This window comes from Pteropus vampyrus, unplaced genomic scaffold, assembly GCF_000151845.1.
Source record: "Pteropus vampyrus isolate Shadow unplaced genomic scaffold, Pvam_2.0 Scaffold97, whole genome shotgun sequence".
NCBI lineage: Eukaryota > Metazoa > Chordata > Mammalia > Chiroptera > Pteropodidae > Pteropus > Pteropus vampyrus.
The window spans coordinates 5,617,496-5,634,320 of NW_011888878.1; the positions used below are offsets into that span (position 1 = coordinate 5,617,496).

At 34.7% G+C, this 16,825-nt stretch overlaps 1 protein-coding gene across 1 annotated transcript in view; it reads left to right on the forward strand.

Moving 5' to 3' along the window:
* SLC9A9 (solute carrier family 9 member A9) overlaps window positions 1-16,825 on the forward strand; it is a 514,150-nt gene that overhangs the window by 244,231 nt on the left and 253,094 nt on the right. The gene's annotated exons all lie outside the window — the stretch shown is intronic.

Genomic DNA, 16,825 nt, shown 5'->3' on the forward strand with positions numbered 1-16,825 from the left:
CTTCTCTCCTTGCTGGTGGGGTGGGGATGGGGGAGCAGAAATTGGTGTTGAAATCTACAAATGACTCTTTGATAGAGATGATGGATGACTCTACAAATGGAAATCTCTACTCAGAGTGTGAAGGGACACACAACTGCTTTGTAGAAAAGGGTGGTTTTTTCCAAAGGGGTTAACAGCAGGCACTCGTGTAAGCAGCCTCTCTAGGGTGTGCACATCTCCACACACATCAGTGTTTAAAATCTGATTACACTCTCTGGCGGGCCAGAAAACAAAGAGCTAATGTAGCAGCTCTGCAGTTTAATATCTCTTACCATTGAAAGTCTATATATAGAGCCTTCTGAGGTGAAACATTTGATAGAGAAAGGGGCAGCCCCAAAGGTCCTCAGGGCCATGGATTCTATGATCTGGATTTGGCAATTAGATTGTGTTTCTGCAACAGGGAGGGTTTGCGCTTGGGTAGCTACAACAATTGGGTGCTTTTCCAAGTAGAAGAATCACTGTTGCTCTGGGCAAAATGTCAAAGCTATTTCTCTCCTTTGGCCTAGTTTCCTGCTTCTCCCAGGTTTCAATCCTGGATCCCTTGCTGCTCACTACATCTTAACTGACATTTAAGTGGTGAGAATCTCCCCTGAAATGTTAACTGGTAACAACATAAACCTCCCTAGGGGTATCTGCATTTTAATAGGTGATACTTTAAAGCTAAATAATGATAAAAGTTGACATATATTGAAGGTGTACTACCAGCCAGATGCTGGCTAACAGCCTTTCATAAAAGTTCTCATTAATTTACAGAAAGCTTCAAAGTTAGAAACTCTACCATAGTTTACTCATACAATATTTAAGCAGTAGAACTGGGATTTAGCATTAGGAGATTTTATTCCAGAGCCTAGGCTGATGGGCACCGAGCATCGCTACCTTGAATGAAATGCCACCTGTGAAATATGAGGCAAGCCCCCAAGAGGAGGAAGATATTTGGAGCTCCAGGAGCCTGCCCGGCCCACTTGCTCCTAGGCTGGTTTTGACTGACCTGTGAACACGAATTCCTTGGCAAATCTTTTTTGTAATGATGGCCTGTTGCTCTGGGTAGCTGACTCAACTTACTGCAGAGCCAAGGGCACACTCTTCCCAGAGCAGTACTCCAGATTTAGTAGTGCACCTAGTCGACATTCGAAACAAACCAAACTCTAAGTGTATTTTCTACTGCCAAAGACCAAGCCTGCTTAATCCAAACTATTGATGTGTTTGTTTGTTTATTTATTATTTAATTTTTTTCTATTTCTAAATTGGATTCGAAACACCTTATAACATGAGCCCTGCATTTCATGGGACCATTTACTTAAGGGTAAACACTCAAGTGGTTGGGGATAGAGTTTTTCTGCAAAATTAGGCAGCTGTTCATTGCTGTGGTTTGGCAATAAATATAGCTCTGAGCTTTCTGGCAGCCAAAGCCAAAAGGGAAACATGAGTTATACAGGAATAATACAGCATTATAAAAGGAAGTCATACTCATTTATAAAAATAGGCAAACTTTTTTTCTGGTACTAAAATTTGAGGGGAATATGTTACAGGCTTCCTTATACGTGGGCCTTTCCAGGCCATAATGGACAGTGTATTTAATAATAGTTTCAGGGAAGATGGAGTTCCATTCTTCATGTGGCTATTTCTCGTCAATAAATGGCCACAATCTTCAATAAAATCTAAGGATGTGGTATCAAATTCAATTCTCTAAGGGTATTTCATGTAATGATAAAAATCCTTCTAGTTCTAATCCACAAGTAAACTAATATAATGCAAAGCTGAAATCTAAAAAAACTATTTAAAAGTGCTTAATTAATGAATATATGTCTATGAATATAGTGAACCAAATGGAATGAACTTTCAAACAGTTTATGAGTAAATATAGAGGTAGCCAGCTATCATGAGGTCTTGTATGGGTTCACTAACAACACATTATGTAGGTCTTAGAGATGGGGTTTAAAAAGCAATGGTTTCTCAACAGAATTTCCCCAGCCCTGACGTTTCAAAGTAGATGCTCAAAGATGTCCACCAAGTAAGCAGGGCTCTACGCTTGTCACCCCAACTTCACCCCTTTAATTGGTTCCATGAATTGGGTTTTTACATAAGATTTTATTTGAAAAAAGAATTTCTATTGCTTTAAACAAAGTATATCTGTTTTTAAGAACGTATTTTTTACTTTTTTCTTGCTACTAAAGTAATGCATATACGTTGTAGAAAATTTAGAAAATGTAGATTCACAGAAGGAAATAAAATTAGACTTACCTGTATTCTTACTGCCAATTAATAACTATTGTAATATTGGTCTGAGTTCATCTAATTATATGCATATACATACACTTGATTGAATATACTCATTCATACATACATATAATTATACTTTATTTTTTCACTCAACAACATGTAGTGAATGCTTTTCATGGCATTAAATACTCTTCTACATTATTATTTTTAATGGCTGCCTAGTACTATATCATATCAACTTGTCATAATTTATTATATCAACCTTTTAATTTTTTATAGTTTTTAATATTAATATAATTGCAATGGTAATCCTTATAAAGTGATCTTTGGATTTCTATTTATATAACTGCCAAAAAATAAAATCACTGGGTTAATAAGAAGGCTAAAGATTTAATGCATTAGAAAAATTCATCCAAATTATCCTCCAGAAAATTGTATCCCTTTATACTTTCACTGATAATGTGAGAGAGAGCTCATTCACTCACATCTTCACCAATCTAAATATTATTCATCCCTGCTAACTTGATAATCAAGTTCCACTTTATACGGATTTAAATTTATTATATTTTTATTGAGGAAAGCACTTTAATTATACGTCATTGGCAATTTGTATTTCTCCTATGGTGAACTACCTGTTTATGCACTTTGTCCTTTTTTTCTTACTAAGATGCTTATCTGTGTCACACTAAATTTTAGGAACTCTTTATCTATTAAGAAAATTAACTTTTTGACTCTCATATAGACTATAAATATTCTCTAGTTTGTGGATTTACCTTTTAAATATGTTTTATTTCTTTAGGTAAGAAAAAAGGTTGGTATAGACATTTTCAAGTTTTATGTGGTTAATTCTATCTCCTTCTTAGAAACCCCAAGATTTTATTAATTCATGCTTAGAAAGCCTAAATGTTTATTAATGATAATGTATCCTTTCTTATAATAGTTGTCTGGTTTTATTCTTGCATTGAAATTCAACTAGAATTTTTTATATATAATCTACAGGATACTATAAAGATTTGATTTTCTTCCTCAGTGGTTATCCATGCATCACAACATCCTTCAAACTTAAACTAAGTATTTATAATATAATGCCCATGTGTAGATATACATACATGTGTATGTATGTTCCGAGCTTTCTATTGTTTCACTAAGCTTTTGGTCTTCCTTGTTTTTATCATTTCATCTTCTTGGCTCATTTTAATATATACTGAATCAATTCCCTCATGCCCTTTCCCCATATTCAAGAGCTTCTTTGCTATACTTATGTATTTATTATTCCAGAAAGATTTGAAAATAATTCTGTGATGTTTCAAGCAATCAATAACTTTGGGATTATTATTGTGATCACATTAAATTTTAGATTAATTTGAGGAGAAGTGGTGTTTTTACAGTGTTAAATCTTCCCACCCAGAAATATATCTCTCCATTTATTCAAGTTATCTTTTATAGCCCTGAGTAAATGTTTATGGCTGTATTCACATTAGACCTACAAATTTTTTGTTAAGTACTCTTTAAGCTATTTTATATTTTGGGGTACTATCAAGATTGGAAACTTTTTTCATTATAGTTTCTAACTGGTTATTGTTTGTTTGTGTTCATCTAGATTTCACTACACTATTTGAATTACTCTTTGTAGTTCCGAAACATAGAACTACAGCTGGTGTGAAGAATTAGGATCGATGAGCAGAATTTGTATTAGCCTCTCAGGTCCATGAGTGCTATATAAACACCACCAGGGTGACTGAAGCATTGTAGGCACTCAATATCTCTTGAGCAATGGAATGAATGATTATAGCTCAATAAAAAGAAAAACTTTAAAAATCTGAATAACAAACTTCTTTATAAGGTAGTGAATGCCCTATGCCTAATAATATTCTTGCAGAGTCAGGATATTCCAAAGCAGACTCATATTAACTAAAGTAGTTATTTTAAATTACATTAACTTTCAATTTCACTTCCCTAAATATTAAGTTAAAATAGGGACATGTAAACCTGAGGAAATAAGAGCCTAGTCTAGAAGAATATCGTGGACATATGTTGGTTTTTCCTGCCCAGAATCAATTATCGCTTTCACTGGTAATAGCATCCTGGTGTTACTTAGGGAACTACCCCTCCACCATCAGATACCATCTCGTTAATCAAGGTATTCCACTCTTCCCTGCCAACAAGAATAAAAACATCTGAAACTAGGTCAGACACTCTTTCCCTAAGCTGTGAGACTTTAGGAGGGAGATAGAAGGATGCATAACCATTTGTACCAGTTCTTTCCAAGAACAAAACTCTGTTGAGACTAATTCTTCATGCCACAGATTCTTAGAACTGTCTCTGTGCCTCCCTTCTGAGAGCTATCATGCTTTCTTCCAAAAACTTTATTTCTGATTACAATAGCCAGAATCAGTTTTTATTGCTTACAAACAAAGAAACCTAAATGGTACAAAGGAAGAAATAATCCACGAGGTATTTCAACAAAAGAAACTGTACAACTTGGTGACAGATTAGAAGGAGAATCTCACAGACAGCACAGACTTCAGGCTAAGATACTTGGGACCATCTTATGTCAGGTGCATACTGATAGACAAACAAAAAGAATCAAGCCTTTAAAGACAGTTTGCACACTGTTCATTATCCTTTTCAATTCAGCTTATAAGATTCATTACGAACACTTCAGTGTGGCGGTGGGGAGGCTTGCTCATAACCGCATCTTCCGCTTTCACTTTCAGTTGTTACTAATTTGATGATGATCGTTTGATTTATTTTGATCATCTTTTACTTCAAGGGCTACATTTGCAGCTGCCTCATCTCCGTCTCTTGGTAATAGCACCTGCAAATGTTCAATAGTCACATAGAAGAACTTAGTTTTAGAGAAACAAGTGGCTTTTAAACATGCAAATTAAGGTTGATATTTCTATTACCCAGAAGTCTGATTCTCTGTTACTGGAAACATACAAGTACAGTTTGAGGAAACTCTTCTTTGAGAAGACTGGGTAGAATGTCAAATGCAAATGAGAAGACTTTCTAGAGGATGAAACTATGTAGTTAGAAATGGACTTTAGGGAGTCCTCACAAGCTGGAAGAGCACAGAAAGAAGAGAATATATATGAATGTGTCTGCCCTACTTAAAAATCACTGACTGAAGGGTATGTCTCTGGTTTCTGACTCTTCTACTGACTGGTCAGGGATTAGAAATAAGTCATCTTACTAATTTGTATCTCAATTTTCTTTCCTACTCAGGTAAAAAAATTTTATTATTTTGTAATGGAAGGACATCGTACATGTACAGAATGTGGCTTTTGGGTAAATACATGACTCCAAGGCATTTTCTCTCTGAGGCGCCTTGTACACATGCATATCAAATTTCTGATCAGGTAGAATTTTCTTGTGCAGACACCTACTTCATTAGGCTAGTGACCCACTATTTTAAATTGAGTATTGAAAATAATTCAACAGTATTATTTATAGCATAATCTCTAATGGAATTGAATCCTGTCATAGAAGCTGCTTTCAGTTAATAAAGATAACCAAAAGTACAGCTAGACAGGTTGTTTGAAAATTCATTTTTATAATCTGTTTCCCAGCTAGGATTTTGGGGGTCAAGTTTTTGCCAGAAGCAAACTTTCAGGGACCGTTATTAAACATTCAAAGAGTAAGATTTCTAATGGCAACATTGGTGCCACATCTAATAATTTCTCTGCTTCCATGCACTTCTGTAATAAAGGCAGCTTCCATTTTCAGATTCTTGGGGCATATTGCATGTCCACTGAAGGCAAAGAATGGGGAAGGAGGCCATTGGCATATTTCATTTTCTCATTCAAAAATTTAAATAGCCACTCTTTAGTCATCTTAGAATGATTTCTATCTAAGAAAATAAGCATGTAAAAATCTAAAAGAAAAAAAAAAACCTGATTACTATTGCTATTGGTCTTTGTAGTATGATTCTAGATAGTAAGAGACTCTGGAAAAAAAATTTTAAATGTGGATGGGAAAGTAAGTGATGCTCTGGCCCATTTATTAAATAATCAACTAAGATATCTGAGAGAGAGGAGCACTGAGCACACATAAGTGGCAAGCACAACATAAACAGTTAATGCATCTCAATCCCATCACCTAGGAATGTTCTCCTGTTGGTCTCATGTGACAAAGTCGTAATTACATTGTCATGATAAAAAGAAGTGACACTTAGAAGTTCAGGTCCTGCTTATCCACCAGGTCAGTTCTTAAAAGACTTTTGTAGAGTAAGCAGTCAGGAAAAGGAGAACTTGGAAAAGTCTTTTTTACAATAGAGAAAGAGGAAAGACTTCCAAATGAAATGACTATTACTGGACATGTCAAGATTTTATTTGATTTGAGTAAGTTGGCTCATTATTTCACATCTCCATCATATCTCAACTTGAAAAAAATTGTCTGGAACTCTTAAAAAGGCTTTTAGTGCAAAGGTGAATGTGCTCCATTTGGCTTGCCACTGATACATTGCATGACTGGATGGGAACTATATTTCTAGATATCAGTAAATAAAACAAATCACCAGGGGGTGACTTAGTTTGAATGGTTTCTCAAAACAAATCTGTCCAGTTTGAGCTTCTAAGTACGTCATTAGCCAACATCGCTTAGCTTAAAACTGCTCTTGCTTTCATATTGACAAGACCATGTAAATTTAACTTAATTAAATAATAATTCACCAACAAATGAGATGCACTGAGCATTTTCTAAGCCAAAAATAAAACCTGGAGGCTCAAAATATTAGGCATTTAAGCTGTAGTAATAGGCACCCAAAATTCTCAAGGGGATTAGTTAACTAACACACTGAAACAGGGGCAAACATGCAACGATGCCATTTCTATAAACACAGGTGTGAACTACATCTCCTTGCATAATAACTCATTAACTCACACCTGCACTTTCTTGAACCGAATAGCTCATCATTTCAACATTCAAACAACCTAGCACTTGTAACTTAAGTAGTGGACAAATTTACCTCTCCTTTCTTCACTGTAAATGCTTTCAGTCATTATTTAACCTCTTCTCATGGTACCAAAAGAGAAAGTTCTTTCTTTCTCAGGAACCCATGTTCTTCATGAGCATGTAGAAAATTGTCAGAAGATAGATGACACAAATATACAACATAGAAATGAAGCAGAAAGAGGAGTCAAGGATAATTCCCAGGTCCCTCAATCAACTGAACCAATGGTTTATTTCACCAAAATGAGGACTATAATGGATGGATACATGTAGTAGAAAAGAAGACAAAAAATGAATTCATTCAAAAACCTTCTGGATTTTAACACATGTGGAAACTTTACATGGAAAGATACAGTGGACAATTGGACATGGGTATATGAAGTGAGGTTACTAACTAGAGATTTAGGTGACATTGGTGTAAATGTGTCAGCTGACTCCAAGGAAGTGAAAACTGAAAAGAAGAGGTAAGCCTGATGAACACCAACATTAGTGTTGGAATGCCAGGGACTTAGGTTAAAAAAGATTTTTCTTCTTCACCACACTTCAAGTTTACTAGCATATATACTACTACATTATGAAGGAGATTTCTGTTTTAAATGGAAATTCGTAAACCTTTCAACATAGACATGAAGTAGCTCTTAAATACATGCCTACACTCTGCATTGGAGAAACTAGAAATAAGAATATAGATACATGCTGTTTTCTATGTTGATGTTCTTACATTCCACAGACTCATGATTAATCTGCCAACTGTGGGGTTACCAAATATGGTGAACTAGACAGTAATTGTACTCTTTGTAAACTTGGAATATTTCCTATTCCTGAAGGAGTTTTCCATGTTGTGAAATCTTTGACTTCTCAGTTCCAGCTTCATGTTCAATGGTGATGGTGGGAAACCTGTCAGAAATGTCTCTCTGTTCTTTTTCTTTAATTAATTAATTAATTAATTAATTAAATCAAAGAAATGTTTGCTGAGGGCTTGTCATATGTGGCCTTTATTATGTTAAGGTACTTTCCTTCTATACCGATTTTGTTAAGTGTTTTGGTCATAAATGGGTGCTATATCTTGTCAAAGGCTTTTTCTGCATCTATTGATAAGATCATATGATTCTTATTTTTTAATTTGTTTATATGATGTATCACACTAATCAATTTGCATATGTCGAACCATCCCTGTGCCCCTGGGATGAAGCTCACTTGATCACGGTATATAATCTTAATGTTGCTGTATTCGGTTCGCTAGTATCTCATTTAAGATTTTTGCATCTGTGTTCATGAGATATAGGTCTCTAGTTTTCTTTTTTTATGTTATCTTTACCAGGTTTTGGTATCAGAGTAATACTGGCCTCATAAAATGAGTTTGGAAATATTGCCTCCTCTTCAATTTTCTGGAAGAGTTTGAGGAGAATAGGTATTAAACCTTTGACTGGTAGAATTCACTGGTGAAGACATCTGGTCATGGACTTTTACTTTTAGGTAGGTTTTTGATGATTGCTTCAATTTACATACTGCAGGTTGGTCTTTAGATTTCCCAGATATTCTTGACTCAGTCTAAGAAGGTTGTATTTTTCTAAGTACTGGTCCATTTCTTCTAGGTTATTAAATTTGGTGTTATATATTTTTTATAGTATTACTTTATGATCTTTTGTATTTCGGAAGTTTCTGTCGTAATTTCCCCTCTTTCATCTCTGATTTTGTTTATTTGTGTCCTCTCTCTTTTTTCTTTAGTGAGTCTAGCTGGGGGCTTGTCAATTTTATTAATCTTCTCAAAGAAGCAGCTCTTTGTCACATTTATTTTTTCTATTATTTTTTTGTTTTCAATTTCATTTATTTCTGCTCTAATTTTGATTATTTCTTTCCTTCTGCTGACATTAGGCTTCATTTGTTCTTCCTTTCCTAATGTTTTAAGATGAAGTGTTAGATTGTTGATTTGAGCTCATTCTTGTTTTTGGAGGTAGGCCTGCACCAATGTGAATTTTCCTCTTATGACCATCTTTTTACTGTGTCCAAAAATTTTTGATATGATTTGCTGTCATTATCATTCATTTCTATGTATCTTTTAATTTCTCTTTTTATTTTTTCTCTGACCCAGTTATTCTTCAGTAGTACGTTGTTTAATCTCCACGCATTTTTTGTTCTTTCTGCTTTCTTTTTACAGTTGATCTCTAGTTTCAAAGCATTATGATCAAAGAATACAGTTGGTATGATTTCAACCCTCTTATATATGTTGAGGCTAACTCTGTGTCCCAGTATGTGGTCAATCCTTGAGAATATTCCATGTGCACTAGAGAAGAATATATAAGCAGCTTTGGGGGGGGATGAAAGGCTCTATACATGTCTATTATGTCCAGTTAGACTAAAGTGTCATTTAAGGATGTTATTTCTTTATTGATTTTCTGTTTCTATGATGTGTCCATATCTGACAGTGGGATATTTAGGTCTCATACTACGATAGTGTTTTGTTCTATTTCTCCCCTTAGTTCTGTTAGTAATTGCTTTACATATTTGGGGCTCCCTGATTGGGAGCATAGATATTAATAAGTGTTATGTCTTCTTGGTTCGTGATTCTCTTTATCATTATGAAGTGTCCCTCAGTATCTTTCTTTACACTTTTTATTCTGAAGTCTATTTCATCTGATATTAATACCGCTACTCCTGCTTTTCTCTGAATGCCATTTGCTTGAAATATCATTTTCCACCCTTTCACTTTGAGTCTATATTAGTCTTTAAAACTGAGATGTGTCTCCTGGAGGCAGCATATGATTGGGTTTTGTTTTTTGATCCCTTCTGCAACTCTGTGCCTTTTTATTGGTGAGTTCAGTCCATTTACATTTAGGGTGATTATTGAAATATGAGGTCTTCTTATAGCCATTTTATCTTTTGCTTTCTGGTAGCTCGGTTCCATTGCTTCTTTGTCCATGTGTTTCTGTTTTCTTTATTTTGGTTGGCTTTTGTGAGTTTTGCCTCTGGTTCTTCTTGTTTTACATTATATATTTCAGTTCTGAATCTTTGGTGTGTGGTTACCAGTACGAATATGTAAAGGATTATTATATATATTCAATTGCCCTTTTTCTTCTGTGCGTGCCTTATCTCCATTCTCCTTTGCAAATTTGGATCCTTGAATCCTCCCCTTTTCAGTCATGATTATCTCAATTTGTTTCTATATATGATGAGCTTTCATTACTATCTTGCTATAGTAATTCTCTTCTTATTATTTAAGCTTATAATGCCTTGTTCTTAGTAAGAGTTGCACTCTTCTGCTTGTATTTGCCTGATAGTCACTTTACTCCTAAATATGTATTTATTTTGTTTTGTTTTGTTTTGCTTTTTGTTTTAGGTGAGCTAACCCCTTTCAATATTTCCTGTAGTGCAGGCTTCATAGTGGAGAATTCCCTCAATATTTCTATTTCCGGAAAGGTCTTTTTTCCTCCTTCATATCTAAAGGAGAGCTTAGCTGAATACATTATTCTAGGCTGGTTGTTCCTTTCACTTAATAATTTAAATATTTAATTCAATTCCTTTCTGTCTTGTAAGGTTTGCACCAGGAAGTCCGATGATAATCTAATGGATTTTCCTTTATAGGTTACTGTCTTCTTTTCCCTGGCTGCCCTGAGAATTCTATCTTTGGCCTTGATTTTTGATCATTTTAATACAATATATCTTGGTGAAGGCCTTTTTGGGTTGAGATAATTGGGTTTTCTGTTGACTTCTTGAATTCCAAGCTCCAGCTTATTCCTCAGATTTGAGAAATTCTCTTCAATTTTTTTGTCTGAAAATGCTTTCTAATCCCTGCTCCTTTTCCTCCCCTTCAAGAATTCCCATTATTCTGGTTTCTTCTCCTTGGTATCAGCTAGTTCTTAGATTTCTCTTTCATTATTTTTTATTCTTCGGTTTCTCTCTTCTTCATTCTGATTTATTTCTAGATTTCTGTCTTCGATATCACTGATCCTTTCCTCCATTTGGTCAACTCTATTTCCCAAGCTTGCTATTTCATTTTTCAACTCTTGCTGTGTGTTCTTTATCTCCAGAATGTCTATTTGGTTCTTTTTGAGGGTTTTGATCTCCTTGCTAAGGAACTCATTCTGCTCATCTAGTTGTTTTTTTTTTCAGTTCTTGAAATTGTTGATATGATTCATTTCAGATCTCATTGAGTTTTTTTCAGAAGTACCATCTTGAATTCTCTGTCATTTAAGTTGCATATTTCTATGTCTGTAAGCTTATTTTCTGGAGATTTTTCTCTTTCTTTCTGAGATGCCTCGTCACCTTGGTTGTTCATAGTGTTAAATGGACCATTTCTCCACCTGGGCATAAATGGGAGTGTGTTCTGCTTTATTTTTTCCAGAAACAAGATTTATTATATAATGGTCCTTAGCCTGTTGCAAAGAAGTTGTTTTTCTTTAGTTTCCAGTAGGTGGCATCTAAGCCTCTTGGAACTCTGCTTTATATAGAATCTTAATAATGTCTTTTTTTTTCTTAAAGATGTTTAATTATGCTCACTACCCCCAGTCTCAGTTCTTGTCAGTGTTAGCGACAGTTTTAGTAGCGTTTGCTTAGATTTCCCTGGGGCCCTGCGGCATTCTGTCTTGGAGGTTATGGGAGGAGGGGTCCTCTGGGTTGAGTGTTGAGAGCTGCAGCTCAGCTTCGGTTTTGCAACCACAGCTGGTAAAAATCTACTTTTGTTTCTCTGTCTTCTCTGCTGTCCTCATTTCTCTGCTTTCTGCCCTGATGACTGCACCCTGCCTCCAGCCACATGGAGCTCACAGCTCTCCCAGGCAAGGCTGTTCAGGGAACTTGCCACACCTTCTCCCCTCCCCCTCCTCCTACAGGGAGCTCCTGCTGCGTGAGGCAGCTTCTTTGTTTCTCCCAGTCCACCGCCCAACACCCGTTGTATTTAAGTCTGTATTTAATGTCAAAGAAAATTATGCTCTGTGTGGCAGACATTTATTTTTCAGCTTCTGTATCTGAAAGCTTCATTAACTTTTAATGGGGAAAGAACTACTGAATAATGTTATCGATAACAGAGGCTGTAGTTGACACTAGTCTTGAATAAGAAAATTTAAATATTAGAAGAAAATAGACTCTGCCACTAATTAACCAGATAAATATCTATTTGTATGTGAGGATCAAAAACTAATTTCTCCCATGTTCTTTTTTGAAAGCCGGTAAGTATTTCTTGAAATAGCGATTTATTTCTTGACAAGCTTGCATTTCAGTGCCTAATGTCTGCTGGGCATTGTTATGTCGCTGAAGGCAATACGAAGAAGAAGGTCATAGAACCAGCCCTTGAGGAGATCTAGGTCAGGAGAAAGACACCAGATAATCTGGTTGACAAAAAGTCAACATGAAGCCGTGGGGCCCCATTTAATTCTTCAATTCCATATACATAGACCTTGAAGCACATGTAAAAACTGAACCATTCAGGTCACAGATATTTAAGATTGGAAGGTTATGGAAGACACTTAAGCTGAGAGGCCATCTAGAGCAATGTTTGCCAGAGTTTCTTGACCTTTATTGGTAAAACATTAAATAAAATAGCTTTACATGCACCTATCTGCACACAAGCATAGATTTTTGGTGTTGTTTGGCCCACTAGGGTACTTATATACTTTAAAATACACAAAAATTCTAATTAAAAATTATGAAGTTCTTATATTTTCTTCCACCCTTCAGTGGGTTTTCATTTGAAGAATACTAATTCAGACCATCTTATTTCATTCATCAAGAAAAAACAATGGAGAGACAATTTAAATTTCACAAGTCATCCAACCAATTAAGTGTTTGAACTGTGACCCAGGTCTCCCCATGTAGTACATTTTTTTCTTATATACTTTACAACCACACATTAAACCTTGATTATGTAAAGATATGTTTATACATATATACATGTACATACACATACACATACACATACACATACACATACACATACACATACACAATATTTAGTAGTACTTCTCTGAGATAGTCCAGAAGTGAAAATTAAGAACAGTTTAAGTGGTACTCTGTTAACTAAAAGTTATCAATTGTCCTCTGAATATTGATCTCTTTGAAACGAATTTGCTCACTAGCAGAAACATTATTTTTTCTCAAAGAATTATGGAACACCCTATGCTGTTTCCTAAATGTCTTTGCTTGCCAATTAATTTGAATTTAACTGTGTACCTCTTTGTGGTTTGTCAAACAGCTCTTTAGCTAGTTTCTAGTTCTTCTTCAAAATTGCATAAATGAGTCCCTGCAGCCAGCCCTTCAGGGATCTTGCTTACCACTGAAATCTCACTGCACAGACACTGAAAGGCAATCTTGTGTACATACACGAGTCAGAAACTTTTTTTATTTTCTCTAGGCCACTGTTTGATTTCTTTTAGAGTATCTTATTTATTTTAGGGCTCAAATATTTTTTAACATGCTCCACTCCCTGTGGACCTGGATGTACGTACTTGGTTCCCTTCATCATTGACACAGGACCTTAAATAAATACAATTTGAATTCAAGATCTTAGACATGCAACATAGTAGTTACATTTAATGACTGCTTGTTTTTTCAACAGAGATGGAAACAGAATGATCAATTTTTACTTCTGTTGGGAGAGAAAATGAAGTAATGTTGGCCCGCATAGGATAGGCATACTAGATGTTTTGTATTTCTAATGTTTATGAATACTAGGACTAATATAATATGTAAGATACATGCTTTTGTACTTATAATAATTAGTTTGACCATTTTGAGCATAGAATATATTAGTTGCTTCTTCTATTAAGTTTTGTATTTTAAAAATGTAATTATTAATTCTATTTTAATTTATTCCCTAAAATGGATTAAAATCTAAAGTGTGCTGGTAAACTGCATGTTTCTTATACATGCTCCACAGCCTCCTACCTCTCTTCCTTCTCTCATATGGAATTCCCTACTGCGGACCTGTAGACTCTTCTCATCTTCCAAGACCCAAATGCCTCTTCACCCTTTACGTAAACTTTCCTAATCTCTCTCCCACTTTCCCCAGTTCAAAAGAAGTCACTTCCTCTCAGGATTCTTATTTTCCTATCACCTACTACATTCTATCTTCTTTGAGTAAGTGTTGTCTCTGATAGGAGACATAAAGCTGCTTGAGGTCTAGAGTTAGGTTTATTCATTCTTGTGTCTTCATAGCCATAACTTGTGCTTTGCTCATTGAATGACCTCAATAGATAAATAGCATTTGAATGGATGAATAGTAGATACCCAAGTTAACGTGCAAAAATCTGATACCTTAACTGTAGTATTATTGAGAATTGTCTAAGTTTGGATTACTAATAGGAAGGAACACATTTTTACCAGATTTTCTTTAATGCAAGAGTAATGTGGAAGAGAAGAAAACATTTACTATCCATCATTTTGCTTTATACTCAGAACATATCTGTAAGACAAATAGGTACTATCCAAATGAGAAAATTGACTGTTAAGTGGGTAAAGCCATTGGCCAACATCACCCATTTTCTACCTGTAGCCATGGCCAGAGAATGATAGCCTAGGAAGGATGAAGACCTGAGGGACCTGGAATGTGAGAGGCATGGACCACACTGTTTACGACTCTTAATTTTGCTTAGCAAATCTACTTTTTATGTTCTCTTTGGCTATTTTTTTCTTTATTAAGTTTTTAATTCTTTGGGTCCATTTTTATGTATCTTGTCTAGTTATTTGAGGTAAATAGTCCATTTATTTTCTTTTTTTTCTGATAGAATACATGTAAGACTATATACTTTCCTCTAAATAATCCTTTGATTTTATCCCATTCATTTTGATAAAGAATGTACTATACTCATTATTATTTATTTTTATATAAGCTAAAATTTCAAACTTGATTTCAACTTCAAATTAAATTTTATTTAGAAAAATACAGTTAAAAATCCCTAAAGGATACATTTATGTAGCTATATTTTTTTTTAATTTCCAATTTTATAATATTGTGATCAAAGAGTGTGATTCATTTGCTCTTTTTTTTCAGAGAGGGAAAGAATTTATTGAACTATTTTATAGTAAAATATATAATCAATATTATTCCATGTAATTAATTTCTTTCACATTCTAGTGTTGCTGGGATTAAAAATAAATAATTTTAAAATAAAGAACAAAGTTTTAAACTCCTCAAATGGCCTTGACAGATCATTATTCCCTTACACTAAAATTACTTCATAGAATCATGTCAATTCTATAAAGTCATGGAAAGAAAATATGGAGAATAATACACAAAAATATAGTTTAAAAACATTTTTATAGTTGGCAAAAGACATTTATAAGCCAAGGAAAATGGTAATAAAAAAAATGTTGGTCATCTGGAGCTCTCTTCTAATTGTCCCAGGATGCTAGAGGGGCAAGATTAACACAAAAGTCTCTTTTAGGACTATCCAAGGTCAAGGCCAAGCCATCACAAGGGCGAGTTGATACTTAATACCAAAGTGTTGGTCAGAGATTTGCTTCTCAAAGTTTGATGCTAGGGCCAGTAGCATGGACATCCCCAGTAATATAAAATGCACAATCTTGGGATCCATTACAAACTTATTGAAGCAGAAGCTTCATTTTAACATGATTCCCAGGTGAGTCAGTTGTACATTAACATTTCAGAGACATTAGAGTTTTGAAATCTCTCTTACCTAATGCAGATTCTTGGGCCACAGTTGTGCTTCCAGGTGGGTTCAAATAGCTATTGATGTATGAAGAAGATAGTAAGATATCCTTTAAATTAAATATAGCCAGGAGTGACAAGGAAAAGCAAGACACAGAAGCGAGAAACAGAAGAGAAAAGAAAGGAATAGATGTCTCTGAGGTGACCTGCACCTGTCACTTGGACACAGACATCAGAATTAATCATTTTCAGTGTCCTTTGACCTGAAAATTTGTGGTCTAGAGATTTAGAAACATCTTATTTTATGCAGAGGAGATTTCTTGAATTTATCTTAAAACTTCATAGCTTATTTGAAATCGTTAAGTTTTTATAACTAGAAGGTGTGGTAACGATATTTTTTAAATTTTACTTTAGAAAAGTCTAAAACTGTAAGAATGTTGGAAAGTCTATAAGTTTATATTGTCTTTACTTTTGCAGAAAATTGGGCTGCTCCATTGAAAATGTCTAGAGGTTTCTTTTGGACCCAGTGTTATTTCCTTGTCCTGAATTAAAAAAAAAAAAAAATGACATGTTAATGCTAGTGAATTAATAAAGTATTGTATAGAAAATAACAGACCCACAGAATGGAAGGATATCCAAACCTCTATTTTAGGAAAAGAATTCTTTCTACAACAGATGATCTGGCAGATGATCATTCAACCCAAACTTTTCAGATGGGAATTTCTAACACTTTATTGTGGGATAGCACTACATTTTGGAAAGATCTTCTGATTGGGAATCAGATGACACATGTCAGAGTCTGGATTATGCCTTTTTAATAGTTCTAAGCCTAATTTACTACTATCTCTAAGCCACTTGTTTCAATCTAGTGGCTCAAACTCACATCACTTTTTACCTTTTATTTTTAATTTATTTATTTTAATTAGTTTCAAGCATACAGTACATTGCTTAGACATCTATATGGTTTGTAAAATGATCCCCCTAATTGTTTCCTCTCTCCCCTGACCCTTCACC